The following is a 16,847-nucleotide window of genomic DNA, read 5'->3' as shown; positions in this document are numbered from 1 at the left end:
TTGTTTCTGTAACTTTACAGAAAACACTTTGTTTTACACCTTGTAATTAATTACGAATACTAAAAACACCGACTAATTACTCTTTTAATTGAGTTCTTTGGTAAAATTAATTGTAAATTTGATCTCAAATTACAGTTTAATTAAATTAAGTTCTAATACATGGTCAAAAATATTTTTTTATGTATAGTTTTATTGAATCCGATTATATTTTAATATAATGTTCATTTGTTCGAAATATTAAAGGTCCTAAAGTTATTTACCGATTATTTTGAAATTTTTATACAATGTCCCATTCAAATACCTATGTGCGTGTTTTTTTTACATGTAAACCTTTGACAGGATTTAGAAATAAAAGAAAAATAACATCTTGGCCAATAAATATCGTTTCCTTTTCAATATAATAATGTTTTTTCGGTTTATGCTGAATTTTTGCATTTTTTGTTTTGCTAGTCACTTTGTGATAATATCTTTCTATTTTTTATTTATTTATTCAAATCTATTGTGTCACGTGTTTCGATGCATTCCGCATCACACGATGTTAGAAAATGATGCGGAATCTTTAGAAACACGAAATAATTTTAAATCAAAATAGATTTATAGAAACAATAGTATTCACCAAGTAAAACTTCAATTTAAAATACCTATTTACTATTTTCTCCATATATTTTAATAAAAAAAATTAATTAAATTTCACTTTTCATCATTGCAAATATGAAAAAAAAAATTGACACAGATGTCACATATTGAAAGCTGTCCTACCGCATGCCCAGATTTGATACAGAAGCATCTAGGCTTCCTGAAAGATCTGCCATTGCAAAGCAATTTTTTAAAACTAAGTTTAACAGATCTCACAGACTTGAAACATCTACGACGGTTTTTTTTTATCTGTCGCAAGTAAAAACGCGTTTTTTTAAACACATTTTTACTAAAATGGCTGCGCTGTCTGTTGAACGAACCAATATCACATGCAATACTTAACATTGCTCATGGCGGACAGCGTTCTTCGTGATGGATCTGGCACTCGGCATATAATTTTTTATCAATAGCATGGTTGTTTCATAGATTTTTTTCATATTTTCATTGCTTCACAAGCAAAACAATGTAAAATTAAACACATCAGAAATGATTTTTTTTATATTTAAGGTCTTTTCTTTAGCACAAAATAATCTAAATAATATGTAAATTGTATTGATTTATATAAACTTAAAGTGATACTTTATTCATTACTTATTTATGGGTGGAATTTGAAACAAGAGATTAGTGCCATCGAAGTCCATTAAATCTGCTATTTTGTATTAGGATCTAAGAAAATTAAATTTTCACATCAAACCCAGTGGATATCCTGTCAAACTGCTCGTAAATTCAAACCGTTTAAAATAATTTTACAATTTCATTCATAACACAGTAATGTTTATTTTCTCTAACTTTAGGAAAATATGAGTCAAAATGTTGTTTTAATAAGAAAATATACAAGAAAATCGTCTTTAATTTAGTTGTTTTTTGTTTGTTTTTTAATTAAACACTTGAATATACCACTGTAATGAGTTTTATTTATATATACGACTAGTTTAAAAAACTTACAGATGTTTTCATCTTCTGGTAAAAATTCAAACTAAGGATGGTGGTAGTAAAAACTTGTATTTATTTTGATTGACAGTGAAAGGGATATGAAAAGCTATTAAAAATAAATTTACAGTAAAATCGGGATACAATTTTGTTTTACATTTTCTAACAATTTTCACAACTTAGTTTATAAAATAATTGCTTTGCAAGAGAGGTCTGTCAGGAAGCCTAGATGCTTCTGTATCAGATCCAAGATGTGATTGAGAGCTTTCAATGCTTTTAATCGTGTATGAGTACAAAACTAACTACGATCCTTCTGACATACCTAAAAAGGTCCAAACAAAGTCGAAAAAGTCCAAACTTTGTGTTTGGAAAAGATTGACATTTTATAAGTTATTTTTTAACACTCTACTTCATGCCTTTGCGGACTTTTTTTGTTTTAATATATATTTTTTACTTGTATTATATTATATTGTGTAATGCAAAAAAAAATAATAAAGAATTATTTTGTTGTTATTATGTCCGTGCAAGCTTTAGGTGATCAAAGTCATTTTCTTATCAATAACTACGTAGAATACAAAGCAAATCAGGCTTAGTACATATATCAAAGGGAAAGACAGAATGAATAATTACTAATTATTTGAACTATAGGCTGAATCGGTGAAGATGTACGATAAACTATACATATTAATAAATCAATTCCCTTGAAATATTTTCGATATAATTTTCTAATTTAAAGATTATATCGGAAAATTATAGTAAAGATGAACCCATAAATCTAACGGTATAGAATATGAGCTTAAAAGGATAAAAAAAAATTATAAAATTATCTGTTTCGTGTATGTTCATTTATGATAAACCTACATATTTGATATTTTTAGTTGTCAGCGTAGTTAGTTACTATGTTGAAGGTCCCGGGTTCGATTCCCAGGGCGTTTAAAATAAATCAACGCGTTATTTTATTCCAATATTCATACATCACCCTGGGATATGAAGCGCAGAGCTTATCATCTTGCATTCATGTATTTAACAATCAAGATAACACTACTTATATACTATGCAGAACTGTAATAACCTAATCACTTATTATAACACAGACCATCATAGACTAGATAAGTAACATTAAAACAACCTGTAAAAGTTATAAGCCCTGCAAAGACCCTAGACTTTCACATTATTTTTCAGCTATGTTGAGATGTAAATAAAATGTAAAAATTACTCCGAAGAGATCACTCAACCTGCTTATGACAGGAATAAGCCCTGTAAATACCCAGAATTTTAAAATCTTTCTCATATATATTGAGTTGTCAAAAAATATAATAATGACTCCTAAGTGATCATTTAACCAGCCTATAACAAGTCATAGGCCCTTTAAATATACGGACTTCAAAATGATTCTCCATCTACAACATTTTGAGTGTGTCCAAATACTTGTTCATAAAATCTGGATTATCTCCAATTACAGGAGTTATTTTCATATTATTTTTTGATTCTTCGTCTATGTTGAGATGTCACAAAAACTCCCAAAAGCTTCTTCATGTATGTTCATCATTAAATTGTGTCTAATTGAGTTGGTACTCAATTAGACACAATTTAAGGTGTGACTAATTAACAAAGTTATTTATATATATATATATATATTTATATATATATATATATATATATATATATATATATATATATATATATATATATATATATATATATATATATATACATATATATATATATATATATATATATATATATATATATATATATATATATATATATATATATATATATATATATATATATATATATATATATATATTTATATATATATATATATTTATATATACATATATATATATATATATATATATATATATATATATATATATATATATATATATATATATATATATATATATATATATATATATATATATATATATATATATCTCTTTTTAGCCTTGTACCTCATTCGATTTATAGTTATATTTACGAAGTCAGGTCACATATTACGTATTATAAACGCCGGAAGTGAAATTTTCCAAACGTAGGAGAATTTTCAAGAAATCTGGATTTAGCTACTAAACATACTCTAGAATTCTCAGACCATCCAATGTGCAATAGGTTTTCGACTACTATTTCACAAATTTACGAATGGAAGTAGCGAAACCCCTTATGATTCCAGTCACATTCCATACGCATACAGAAATTCCAAAAATCAATCAGGAAGGTCTTACTACGTAGCCATTGACTAGTTTATGTGATATTTTTCCTACGTTTAAAGCCCAACATAGGATAAATCGTAACTTAATTTTGTTTAAACCCAGGTAACATTTGTCAAAATGTTGTCCAGTTATTGTTGCTTAAAATACCGTTTTCGTATTGAAATAATTTTTTTTTCGTTAAAATTAATATATGGTTTTGAAAAGAAAAGAGTCATTGAAAAGCAAGATTTTGAAAAAAAAATCAATACATATTATTCATATGTATTGAATTTTTTTTTAATTGCGCGCGGAAAGACGAACTAGATTTCGTACGTCTTTCCGCGCACAATTTAAAAAAACGTGCGGCCGTTCGCTTTCTTAATTTATACGACTGAGATATATATATATATATATATATATATATATATATATATATATATATATATATATATATATATTTATATATATATATATATATATGTATATATATATATATATATATAAATATATATATATATATATATATATATATATATATATATATATATATATATATATATATATATATATATATATATATATATATATATATATTTATATATATATATATATATATATATATATATATATATATAAATATATATATATATATATATATATATATATATATATATATATATATATATATATATATATATATATATATATATATATATATATATATATATATATATAAATAACTTTGTTAATTAGTCACACTTTGACGTACCCGATAAATTATGATTATTATTAATTTTTTAAATCAATGTGTAAATATGTTATAGAGGAATACCTAAAGCCTTGTATTTATTATATTTATAGAGATATTGATGGTTATTAGAAGTAATGTATACAAGGTACAGAACTTAATTTAGAAGGAATATATAAAAGTTGGGAGCTTTCACTCAAAGAGCGAATTTGGATTACTGTTGAAAATGATATATCTTATAACGACTACTTTTCCAGTTATTGTTTCCTTTCTCTTAAAAAAAATACATCGTGTGGTATTCTTATAATACCCTCAGCATCGTACTTTAGTACATTAATATTCGCGTTCCTTACGTTAGCCGATCAACACATTAATATGTACATAATACAGAAAACACTTACCAAAAGTTTTGATTCGGAACAGGTGGGAAGAGTCTCAGAAGTTGGGCAGATAAGTTCTCTACCTGTGGACAGAAACGTTACACAATAATAATCACCATTGTTTCCACGTTTCAATTATTGTAAGAGCCCTTTTATCAGGGATGGCCAACCCATGGCACGCGAGATGATTTTGCATAGCACGCGAATTGTGAAAAAAAAATATTGGTATTGTAAAAAAAAATCAAAACTTTATTAAATCAAACAAGAAGTAGACTTACAGACGAAAGTGCTACTGCTTGTATTATATTAAAAGCTACCAGAAATGAACGCGATTTAAAGAAAATTGACATCCAGAATCCAACAGCAAAAATCTCATTTTTTATTAATGTTTTACTTAGTAAATATCACTATTTCTTAAAATCTACTATGACACGTGTTTCGATGCATTCCGCATCATCATTTGATTTTAAGATATAATAGTATTTACTAAGTAAAACATTAATTAAAAATGGATAGATTTTACCACAAAGTGACTGCCGAATCAAAAATGAGATTAACAAAAATCTCACTAATAATAAAGTTTTAAGGGCTCAATATTTTTTTGATCAAGTTATTTTTTTATTTATTTCTTGCTTTTGAGATTGAATAGTGTGTAGGTACTTATTTTTTTTATGTATTAATGCTTTGTTTATTTATAAAATCTGAAGTAACACAAACATTTGATGCATTATTTACATGGCATGTGGCACGCGACATATTGTTTATTGAAAAAAAAAGTTTTTTTGCCACTCAGGCTCAAAAAGGTTCGCCATCGCTGCCCTATATCATTATTCTCCAAAAGGAGTCATCATTTTCCTGTCATCCTGTACTCGAGTGTAGGCGACTATTACGTCATACAGTACGATATTTTCACGACTGATTGTCTTATGTGACAGGGCTGTCAGAGAGTAGTTACAATAACACACACACTCACACACACCGTTCACACATACTGATATACGTCCGGATATACCATACATTAGGTAATGACATTGAATCATAATACATGAGTATTTTATAAATACATTTGCGAAAAATCAAAATTTCATTTAAATGTTACTTATTATATTTTCGTCCGCCTCCGTAGTGTAATGGTCAGCACGCTCGGCTACCGTTCTAGAGGTCCCGGGTTCGATTCCCAGGAGGGGCAAATAAATATAAGTTATTTTTTCACTCTAATATTTATTCCATATTATCTGGGCTGGTGCCTGAAGCGAAGAGCTGATCACCTTTCCTTCATGTGTTTAACGATCAAGATAACACTGCGTTTGTATGGTGCAGTGCCTTTGCATTGGGGTGCGGATAAGGGTTTGAATGAATTTATTACATACGAATATTTCTTAAAATCTATCGTGACACGTGTTTTGATGTATTCCGCATCATTTTCAAACACCGTATGTGAAGCTAATTCTTAATTTTAGAATTGGGTCCTTGGGACGTTAAAGGTTGAAGAGGAGGTAGAAGCTGCTAATTTTTATTTATTTACTAAATTATAATTTTTATTTTTATTTTTTATTTCATCGTGGGTACATAGGCAAAGGGGGGAGGCTTTGGTCACTGTCGTATTGTTAATTATAGGTTTATTATTATTTATGAATTTATAGTGTTTCAAAATGTTGCTGTTTGTGACTTTTCGCATCAATTATTTTTAGGATTTCAATATTATTGTGAAAATTTGTGTTTATTGTGGTTCCAAAATTTGAGTAGCGTGGTTGTCAATCGTAGGAAAAATGGTGAAAGTTACACGTGTAAAAGACGGTGTGAGTAATATTATAAAAGCTTCATCTAAAATTATTAATTGCTTACTGTGTTCAAATATATATATATATATATGTATATATATATTTATATATATATATATATATATATATATATATATATATATATATATATATATATATATATATATATATATACATATATATATATATATATCACATACATATATATATATAGAGTCCGCCTCCGTAGTGTAATGGTCAGCACGCTCGGCTACCGTTCTGGAGGTCCCGGGTTCGATTCCCAAGGGGGGCAAAATAAATATAAGTGATTTTTTCACTGTAATATTTATTCAATATTACCATAGACTGGTACCTGAAGCGGAGGGCTGATCACCTTTCCTTCATGTGTAAACGATTAAGATAACAATGCGTTAATATGACACAGTGCCCTATGCACCATTGGGGTGCGGATAAATATCCAAGAAAAATATCCAAAAATCTTGTTTTATTTTCTCTTTGTAACATCTGAAATAAGAAAATGTCGAAAGCACTACAAAAAAATATATAATACGTAGAATAGATATCACAAAGTACTGTCCTAAACACATACTGAGAAACGAATAATAAATTAGAGATGTGACTTATGTGTAATCGTAATATTTTCGCTTTTCCGATTATGATTGTATTTGTTGGATTTTCTCAGTTTATAATTATTTCCAGCTTCAACTTTTGATTTGGAATTATCATATAACAAAACAATATTACTATTTTTTTTTAGATTATTACTATTATTATACTAACATAACTTACATTTTTAATTTGTTGCCAACGGAGGTAAGAGATCAAAATAATATATAGAACAAAGGCAAACCAAAGGAATAGGTAAATTATCTACAGTTAATTCTATGAAAATTGTAAAACAGTTTTTTTTCTTTATTTGTTGTGTGTATGGTTAAAATAGATAAAATCAATAAAATTAAAATAAAAAACGTATGTAAAAAGAACTCCACCGACAAGACACGCAAGGTGGCTTGTTGTATCTCTACAAAAAAAATATGTGTATATTTTTTTAAATAAATTATATAGTTAATGTTAAAATAATATTAGTATATGACTATATGGTATAATAAAACAACGTATACGGTTCGTAAGGAATAAGCTTAATACTTCAAGAATTGCTCAACTGATGGCATAACAATCGGCCATAATTCATAAATGTATCGAAAACCTTAGATATATATATATATATATATATATATATATATATATATATATATATATATATATATATATATATATATATATATATATATATATATAAAGATATAGATATATAAATATACATTTATCTGAATGTACATATGTGTTTGTATGTATATATCTAAATATGGAGAATGATTTAACATATTTTCTGTTTTCTTGTTGTGCATACTTTGATTGAACGATTACTTTAAAAAAAAATCGATGACAAACTGCTTCAATATCAGTCAATCGAGGTTTTTGTAATCTTTTTTATTTATAAAATAATGAAAACTACTGTTTTTTATAAAAATATTGAGATACTTTCGTCACTAATTTAATAAATCATTTGTCAAATTCGCTCAAATACATCTTTTTGAAAAGATCAATGTTAGTTTTCAATAAAATTTGAGAATTGAGCCTTCTAGAGTTTCGATAGATAATTTGGTCGGTGTTTGACGCAAAATCGACCAAAAATAGAACCAAGATTGACCTAGGGGCTATACCCGGTATAAACGAACGCTCTTTCTACATAAATCTTAATTTTTGTTTACCTTAGAAAATTGATTATCTACTCGTAGCTTGTTTGCACCTTTAGCTAATATTTCAGGTACTTTCGAAAAATGTTTACACTCGCTTTTAAAAGGAAACTGAATAACTTTTTAAATGCCTTTGATTGCTTACCTGGATATTAAGAAACTTGACCTTTAGGCAGTGGCTTTAAACCTTTTTATAGTCAGGGAGCACTTTTGATCATAAGAATATTCGCGGTGAACCAAAACTATACAAAGACATACAAAGACGACTTTTATTAAAAATAAAATAAGTGTTTTATTACAGAGAAGTTGCAATTTTAATTGAAATAAAAAATATATAAAAACAAAAATACTCCAACAAAACTTTTTGCGGCGCAAATTATTTCATGTGATTTCTTGAATGTATTTATGTTTTTATAAACTTTATAAAATAAAACAACCTTGTTTTAACCACTTTTTTATTAGTGCACTTTATCCAACCGGTTTTGGAAAAACCTTATCATCATCAGGGTTTATGTACTAAATTCTAAAACATTAGCAAATATTTGCTACGCAATGCACAATAAAACAACATTTAGGAGTTTTTTAAATCATATTTTCATATGGTGTACGGAGTGCGTGGAAGTTTTTGGTAAGGGAAAGGTAATTAACGATGAGTATTTTAAATTTTTAGAATTTAGTACATAAACCCTGATGATGACAAGGTTCTTGTCGAAACCGGTTAGATAAAGTGTACCAATAAAAAAGTAGTAAAAATAAAGTTGTTTTATTTTATAAAGTTTATTTCATGTGACTCCTGAGCTTATCGGCTTTTACAATTTTCAGCGAAATTAGGTCTGATATTTGATATAGCTTTTGTCATTTCTTCATCCATATTGCTGAAGCCCAGGTTCACTATTCAAGGGTCATAAATCCTTTCAATGAACTAACCGTTGATGGAGCACCGTCTGTACAAATTCCTACTTATAAATCCCATGATATTTTCCATTATTCTAAGTAAGATGATATAGAATCAAAGATATCTTGACCACTGTTGTGAGGTGGGCGCACACAGCTTCTCTTTGCAAGGGTGTTGCCATCTAACCATTATATATGCAACATTTTAAGAGTTGCAAATATAATTTTCTCATTATTTATGTATAGGGTTTTCCAATAAGAGGTTTCATTTTGAATATCCCGCTATCTGGGCAGCTGCCACTTTAAAAGCTGTCATCTTTTGACATTTTCATCTTTTGACATAAATAAATTATCTGGTCAAATTATTAGCTTAAATAATAAAAATGAAAATGATATTTTCTGGCTTTTCACATGTGTGTGATTTTAATCCAGGATTCGGACCTCACATACTAATAAGAGTTTCTGCTTAGTAAAAAGCTTCTTTTATCTCACCAATAGATGTATCCAGTGAATTTCTAGTGATTCAAGAACAATGTTTCAAAATTGGTTCATATATATTTAGAACTTCCAAAAATTTGAGTAGTGTGTGTTGCGAGTGTTTTTGCCTAAAATTTTCACTCATGAATTACATGAAATTATAGTAACTTTAAACATAAAGAGTAAATCCACTCACGAGTAGGCATAGGCTATGAAACTTATAAAGTTGAAGCCTGAGTAGAGACATAATAAACGGTGTTGCATAAGCCGTGGCTAGAGTCACTTGGACGTTAGGTAATTTAAAAAAAATTGAGTAGTGTGGTTGTCAATAATGGGTAGAATTGGTGAATATTGTACGTGTGTAAATCGATCACTTAAGCCTATGACGGTCGTCAGCCCCGTAAATGCCCAGACTTCCATATTCTTCTTCGTCTTTGATGAGATGTCAAAATTAATATTGTATTTGCAACTTAAATCGCACAATAAATGAGCCAACATTACATTTTGGTTTTCACAATTTCGCGGAGCACTTTCAACGAGCTCGCGGACCACCAGTGCTCCGCAGATCACCGGTTAAGAACCACTGTCTTGAGGGATAATTGAAATTACGAATTGGAAGATGAAAACAATTAAATATCTTATTTCTTTTTAAACATACTTTCGGCCGAATGTAATTGTTAATATTGTATATTTCCCTTGAAGGTGAATTGTTAAGTAAATTCCACCATTCTTATGACTTCAAATAATTGTTTTGCTTTAATTTGTGAAATATTCGACTTCAAATCATTTTATTTCTTTAATTTATGAAGAGAATCGAAGTTTTTCAGAATTAAAAATTGAAAGTTTCAATTTTCATTTCGTTTTTTGTTTAAACATCTGGTACTCTTTTTTTTAAGGAGAAATATTTGTGTTTTTATAATTTACAAAAATACTTAAATTTCATACTATTTCTGTGAGCCTGAGCGAATCATTATTAGAAATAAATGGATATTAAAATATAATTTATATTTAAAGCACTAACTTTGTGATTTTCCATTTTGTAATTAAAATGTTACTTTGTTTTAAAATCATTATAAGTATTTTATTACAACTTAATTATAATGTCTACCGGTTTCGAAGCTAACCGCTTCTTTATCAAGACTGATTAATTAATTGAGTTATAATAAAATATTTATGGTGATTTTAAAACAAAGTTACATTTTAATTAGATGTATATTAAATGATCAAATTGTGGTAGGAGTGGGAGCATATCAATGATCCTATGTATAAACAAAGTCGTCCAGGCAATCTGACACTCTACCCAAAGGAAAATAAACTTTGACTTTACTATTGATTTGACCAAGAATAAACAATGTATGATTTATAATATAATATAATAACATCCCAGCGAAGCGCCCTGAGGCAGTGTTTTTCGAAAATATCGCCAAATAAATAATCTTAAATTATTATTTTTGTTAATATAATCAACTAGCTGTATCTGGCCACGCATTGCTTTGGCTCAGTCTGGTTGAAATGAAAGAAATATCTATCATTATATATATATATATATATATATATATATATATATATATATATATATATATATATATATATATATTTATATATATATATATATATATATATATATATATATATATATTATATATATATATATATATATATATATATTTATATTTTATTTATGTATAAATATATACATACCATTCAAAAGATGTCGCTGCTTTTGCGGTTAAAATAAATGATATTTTAACCTATCAAAGGTAAAAATACCAATCCCAGCGCACATATAAAAACACTGTAAAATTTGTATGTAACGTTGTGTACAAATTTCTAAGCAATCGGTGAATTACTTTAAGAGTTGTAAGATTATATATTAAACTTATTTTTACATTTTAGTTTATATTTACATGTATATATAAATAAATAAATATTTATATGTATAAATATATTTAAAAAAAAAAAAAAAAAAATATATATATATATATATATATATATATATATATATATATATATATATATATATATATATATATATATATATATATATATATATATATATATATATATATATATATATATATATATATTTATATATATATATATATGTATATATATATATATATATATATATATTTATATATATATATATATATATATATATATATATATACATATATATACATATATATATATATATATATATATATATATATATATATATATATATATATATATATATATATATATATATATATTTATATATATATATATGTATATATATATATATATATATATATATATATATATATATATATATATATATATATATATATATATATATATATATATATATATATATATATATATATATATATATATATATATTTATATTTATATTATATATATATATATATATATATATATATATATATATATATATATATATATATATATATATATATATATATATATATATTTATATATAAATATATATATATATATATATATATATATATATATATATATATATATATATATATATATACGGTTGACATAAGGGTTAGTTATGAAAAGCTCATTAACCAAAAGTTTCTTCAATCGTTGTAAGATATGATCGTATCAAACTTTCATACTTTCAAAACTAATGTTACGTTGAAAATTTCAAATTCATATTGAAAACATTGTACTCAAATTAACATATCGTTTATTTACGTGATTGCACAATACACTTCCGTCGGTATAGGCGGTAAACAATTTCAAATTACTGTTAATATATGAACTCTCAATTTGGTGCACAAATTAAGGGATGTGAAATGTTGATAAATATGTAAATGAAATACACCAATACACAAATCATTCGTTTTAATCACGGTACATAATTGATTAGTAAAGTAATTAATTTTAACACTAGGCATTCCGTAAATTAAATTATATTTAAGGTTACTTTTAAATCAATGACTAATTGTGTCGGGTTGTGGTCCCGTGGTTAGTGTCGCGGAGTCTTAAGTCAGAGTGCTCGGTTCGAACCCAATCTACCACAATTTGATACCTATTTCTAATAATGAGCCGCTTGTGCTCACAGAAATAGTATAAAATTTAAACATTTGTGTAAATAATAAAAACACAAATATTTCCCTTTTTAGTAGTATTTTTTTTATGATTTAAATAAGGGTATTTATTTATTTAAGGGCAAGTATTTATATGTTAAATGTATGTATGTAAAAAACAACATGAAAAAGACAATTTAAAGTGCCAGCATTCGTAAAGTCGCGACTTTATTTATTCTAAATCTAGGTAACATTTTCTTAAAACACCGTTTTCGCAGTGAAAATTTAAGTTTTTCTTCGAAATAATTATATGGTTTAAAATATAAAAAAGTTATGGAAAGGAAATGAGTTAAAAAATATGTAAATATATTTTTTCTGTATACAAAAACAAAAAAAAAATGTCATATTCACTTTTTTATTGAGCGTGAACATTTGGGCAGCTCTGAGCACGGCCGATTGCATTCTGAGTTGAACGGTTGGGATCTAAGCCTTAAATATTATTTTTTATCTCTCAGACGAATGTGAACGAATACAAATTTTACAGTGTTTTTATATGTGCGCTGGGATTGGTATTTTTACCTTTGATAGGTTAAAATATCATTTATTTTAACCGCAAAAGTGATATAAAGAAAGACACACACATTCCTATACACAGGACCAACCTGCCGATGGTTATGCCTGTAGGAAGAGCTACCGCTATGTTGAACAATATCTCATTGGATATTGATCTGTTTCATGTGTCTGAAGGAGATTCTTCTACACCTTTAACAACAGTCTTCTTGCTTAGTTTTTAATTTATGTTTTTAATGTAGTCGCCTTAAATGTTTGTTTGTGCTGTATATTTATATTAATATTTGAATAAGTTGAATTGAATTAAAATTATAGTTAAAATTAAGAAGGTTGTGTTGCGATGATTTAAGTAATGTGAATGGAATGAGTAAAGAGAGAATATTTCAATAAATTTGTGAGGCGAATGTGGTTGGTTATAAAAGCAGAAGAAGACCGAAAAAAAATTGGCACGATTAATTATTTCAAATACTTGGTCGTGGTCAGGTCGGTAGTCGGAATAATCAGCGTTTGTGTATGAGGAGATGCATAAATGTGGAAGAAACGAGGATTGCTTGCAAAGATTGATGTGGAGTTTTATTCTCTCTGCCTGTCCTTGCGGAAAGCGGCGTGATGGTTGGTTTGTTGTATTTTTTTTTTTTTAATATTAGCATTTAAAGTCGAGCCAAACTCGACATAGAAGTTGTCGTAGTTAATATGACGTCGAGCCATACTCGACGTTGGGTTGCTAAGGGTTAAGTCACAATTTGAATGAATTGATTTCTATTAATACAAATATTAGCATTGAACTAATATTTACCTTAATACAAAACATTTACTTGGCGTGGTTAGATCCCGGATTCAATTCAACGGTGGGATCAAATAAATACAAGTGATTTTTCACTCTAATATTTATTCAACGATGCAGTGCCCTATGCACCATCAGATGTGGATGAGGGTTTGAAGAAGATGAACAAGAGATGTTTTTAATAAATTAATGATCTTATTTTTTATTTATTAGTTCTCTTTATTTCATTTCATTATTCGTAATCTTCATTTACATTCGTCTTATTCATACTTATACAGAATTTATTTCTCATTTTTATATGAATTTTACATGTTTCTGTATTAATTTTTTTAATTCTCTTCCTGGTATTCTTCATTACATAAGAAACTCTTATTTCATATTTTATATTCATATGTACATACTCTTGTATCCTTTAGGATGTACCATATAATATTATACATGATAATATTGTTCCACAAACAATGTGTTGTCTTACACCATACTAAGAAATATACTCGCAGACTTTAATATATTCAAAATCTCTGTGTTCTTACAATATTTAAACATTTTAAATTCGAAACCGCTGGCAGGCAGATGTGGTGCGAATAAAAAAGGACTGATACCCTTAGGGGTATAATTAACAACAGGTTACAATTATAATGACTAAATGAGAAAAATCTTTTGTTGTTTTTAAATATAAAGTCTAAGCATTACAGTTTGTATCGTATTTTGTATAAAAAGTGAAAGATGCGTCATCTCAGTTGGGACGCTTGGTATAAAATATATTGATATATAATCCACGGGGTGAAAGTTGTTTAGCAAAATTTTAATTATTTTTATTTAAGTTTTACTTGGTAAATACCACTATTTCTTAAAATCTATTGTGACGCGTGTTTTTATGCCTTCCGCGTTACTTTCAAACACCGCAAAAAGGATATATATATTTATATATATATATATATATATATATATATATATATATATATATATATATATATATATATATATATATATATATACAAAACGATGTATGATAGATGTACGAATAGTGAAATAAGGAAGGAATGCAAATCTGAGATAAGCATTATCGATAAAATTAAGAAAGGTGTGTTGAGATGGTTTGGACATGTAGAACGAATGAGTGAGGAAAGAACGGTAAAACAAATTTATGAGGCGAATGTTAGCGGGAAAAGAAGCAGAGGAAGACCGAGAAAAACATGGCACGATCAGGTATGCCAAATACTTGAAAGTGGTCAGGTTAGGAGTCGTAACAATCGGCGGGTATGTATGAGGAGATGCATGAACGTGGAAGAGGCGGAGAATGTTTGCAAGGACAGAGTGGTGTGGCGCTCTATTCTCTCTGCCTACCCCTGCGGGGAAGCGGCGTGATGGTTAGTTAGTTAGTTAGTTAATATAAAACCACAAAGTGACAAATTAATTAATAATTATAAGTATTCTTTCCAATAATTGACTCCCGTTATATTTGAAAAATATTTTATGCATTTATATGTTATATAATTATTAATTTATAAATATATTTGCCTGATATATTTATTTCTTTATAATATTAAGTCTAGTCCAGTAGGCTAGTCGTTTGATAAATAGGAGGATTTAAGATGATTTTTTTTCAAATAACCTTTTTATAAACCTTTATCCGCCCCCGATGATGTATAGGGCACTGCATCATATAAACGCAGTATTATCTTGATCGTGATCACATGAAGGAATGGTGATCAGCCCTCCGCCAATTTATTTAATTGATGTTCCTATTTTTCCTTAACAAAATACTTTATTGTAAATAATGTGGTCCCGTGGTTAGTGTCGCGGACTCTTGACTCAGAGTTTCTCGGATCGAACCCACTCTACCACAATTTGATACCTGTTTCTAATAATGAGCCGCTTAGGCTCACAGAAATAGTATGAAATTAAAATATATATGTAAATAATAAATATTTATATTTTTATAAAAAAATTAATAGTGATTAAATTTCACAGATTTTTGCAAGGTTTATTTAGGTATACATTAAAAAATAAAAAAAGACATTAAAGATATAAATAAGGGTTGGTACTTACAATTTTTTAAGAAGATGTGAATGCACCTCTTAACTACACTATCCCTCGCTAAAATCTTAGGCCGACAACTGAATAAAAATTTTAAATTTTGAGAATTTCGGCGAAGTCAACAGGTAAGGATATGGGGGTTGCTAGAGGGATGGCAGGTTCGCGTCCAGGCTACCGTCGCGGCGGGTGAGTGAAGAATGGACGCGAGGCGGCTCCCGCCCTTATATATACGCAGGCGGATGCAGAAAGTGGAGGGGGCCCGCCCACCGGCGAGCGGGGATTGCGGAAGATCACGTTTTAAATAAATAAAAAATTGCTTCAATTTTACCATATTGAAATATATTCTTTATGGCGGTCTATTAAATTATATATACAGTCTAATAAAACTGAAAAAAAGGAATAACCTACAAAGCCTCTTTTTTATACGCTTGTCTATAGGTGGGATAGTAAGGATAGGGAAAGTGTATTTATAAATATATGTATATATATATATATATATATATATATATATATATATATATATATATATATATATATATATATATATATATATATATATATATATATATATATATATATATATATATATATATATATATATATATATA

The 16,847-nt window shown here is 27.3% G+C and overlaps 1 protein-coding gene across 1 annotated transcript in view; it reads right to left on the bottom strand.

The window, feature by feature from the left end:
* The window catches only part of LOC148302867 (allatotropins-like), a 100,149-nt gene extending 83,735 nt beyond the window's left edge, over positions 1 to 16,414 (bottom strand). The window contains exons 1-2 of the mRNA XM_088270927.1: positions 16,252 to 16,414; positions 4,911 to 4,972 (exon numbers count right to left, since the gene is read on the bottom strand). The gene's annotated coding sequence lies outside the window, so the exon portion shown is untranslated. The remainder of the gene's footprint in view (positions 1 to 4,910; positions 4,973 to 16,251) is intronic.
* Between the last annotated feature and the right edge of the window lie 433 nt (positions 16,415 to 16,847).

This window comes from Brachycentrus maculatus, unplaced genomic scaffold (genome assembly GCF_059751285.1).
Source record: "Brachycentrus maculatus isolate JH-2025_06_01 unplaced genomic scaffold, ASM5975128v1 h1tg000404l, whole genome shotgun sequence".
In the NCBI taxonomy this organism is placed as follows: domain Eukaryota; kingdom Metazoa; phylum Arthropoda; class Insecta; order Trichoptera; family Brachycentridae; genus Brachycentrus; species Brachycentrus maculatus.
This window is presented reverse-complemented; position numbering and strand designations above follow the sequence as displayed.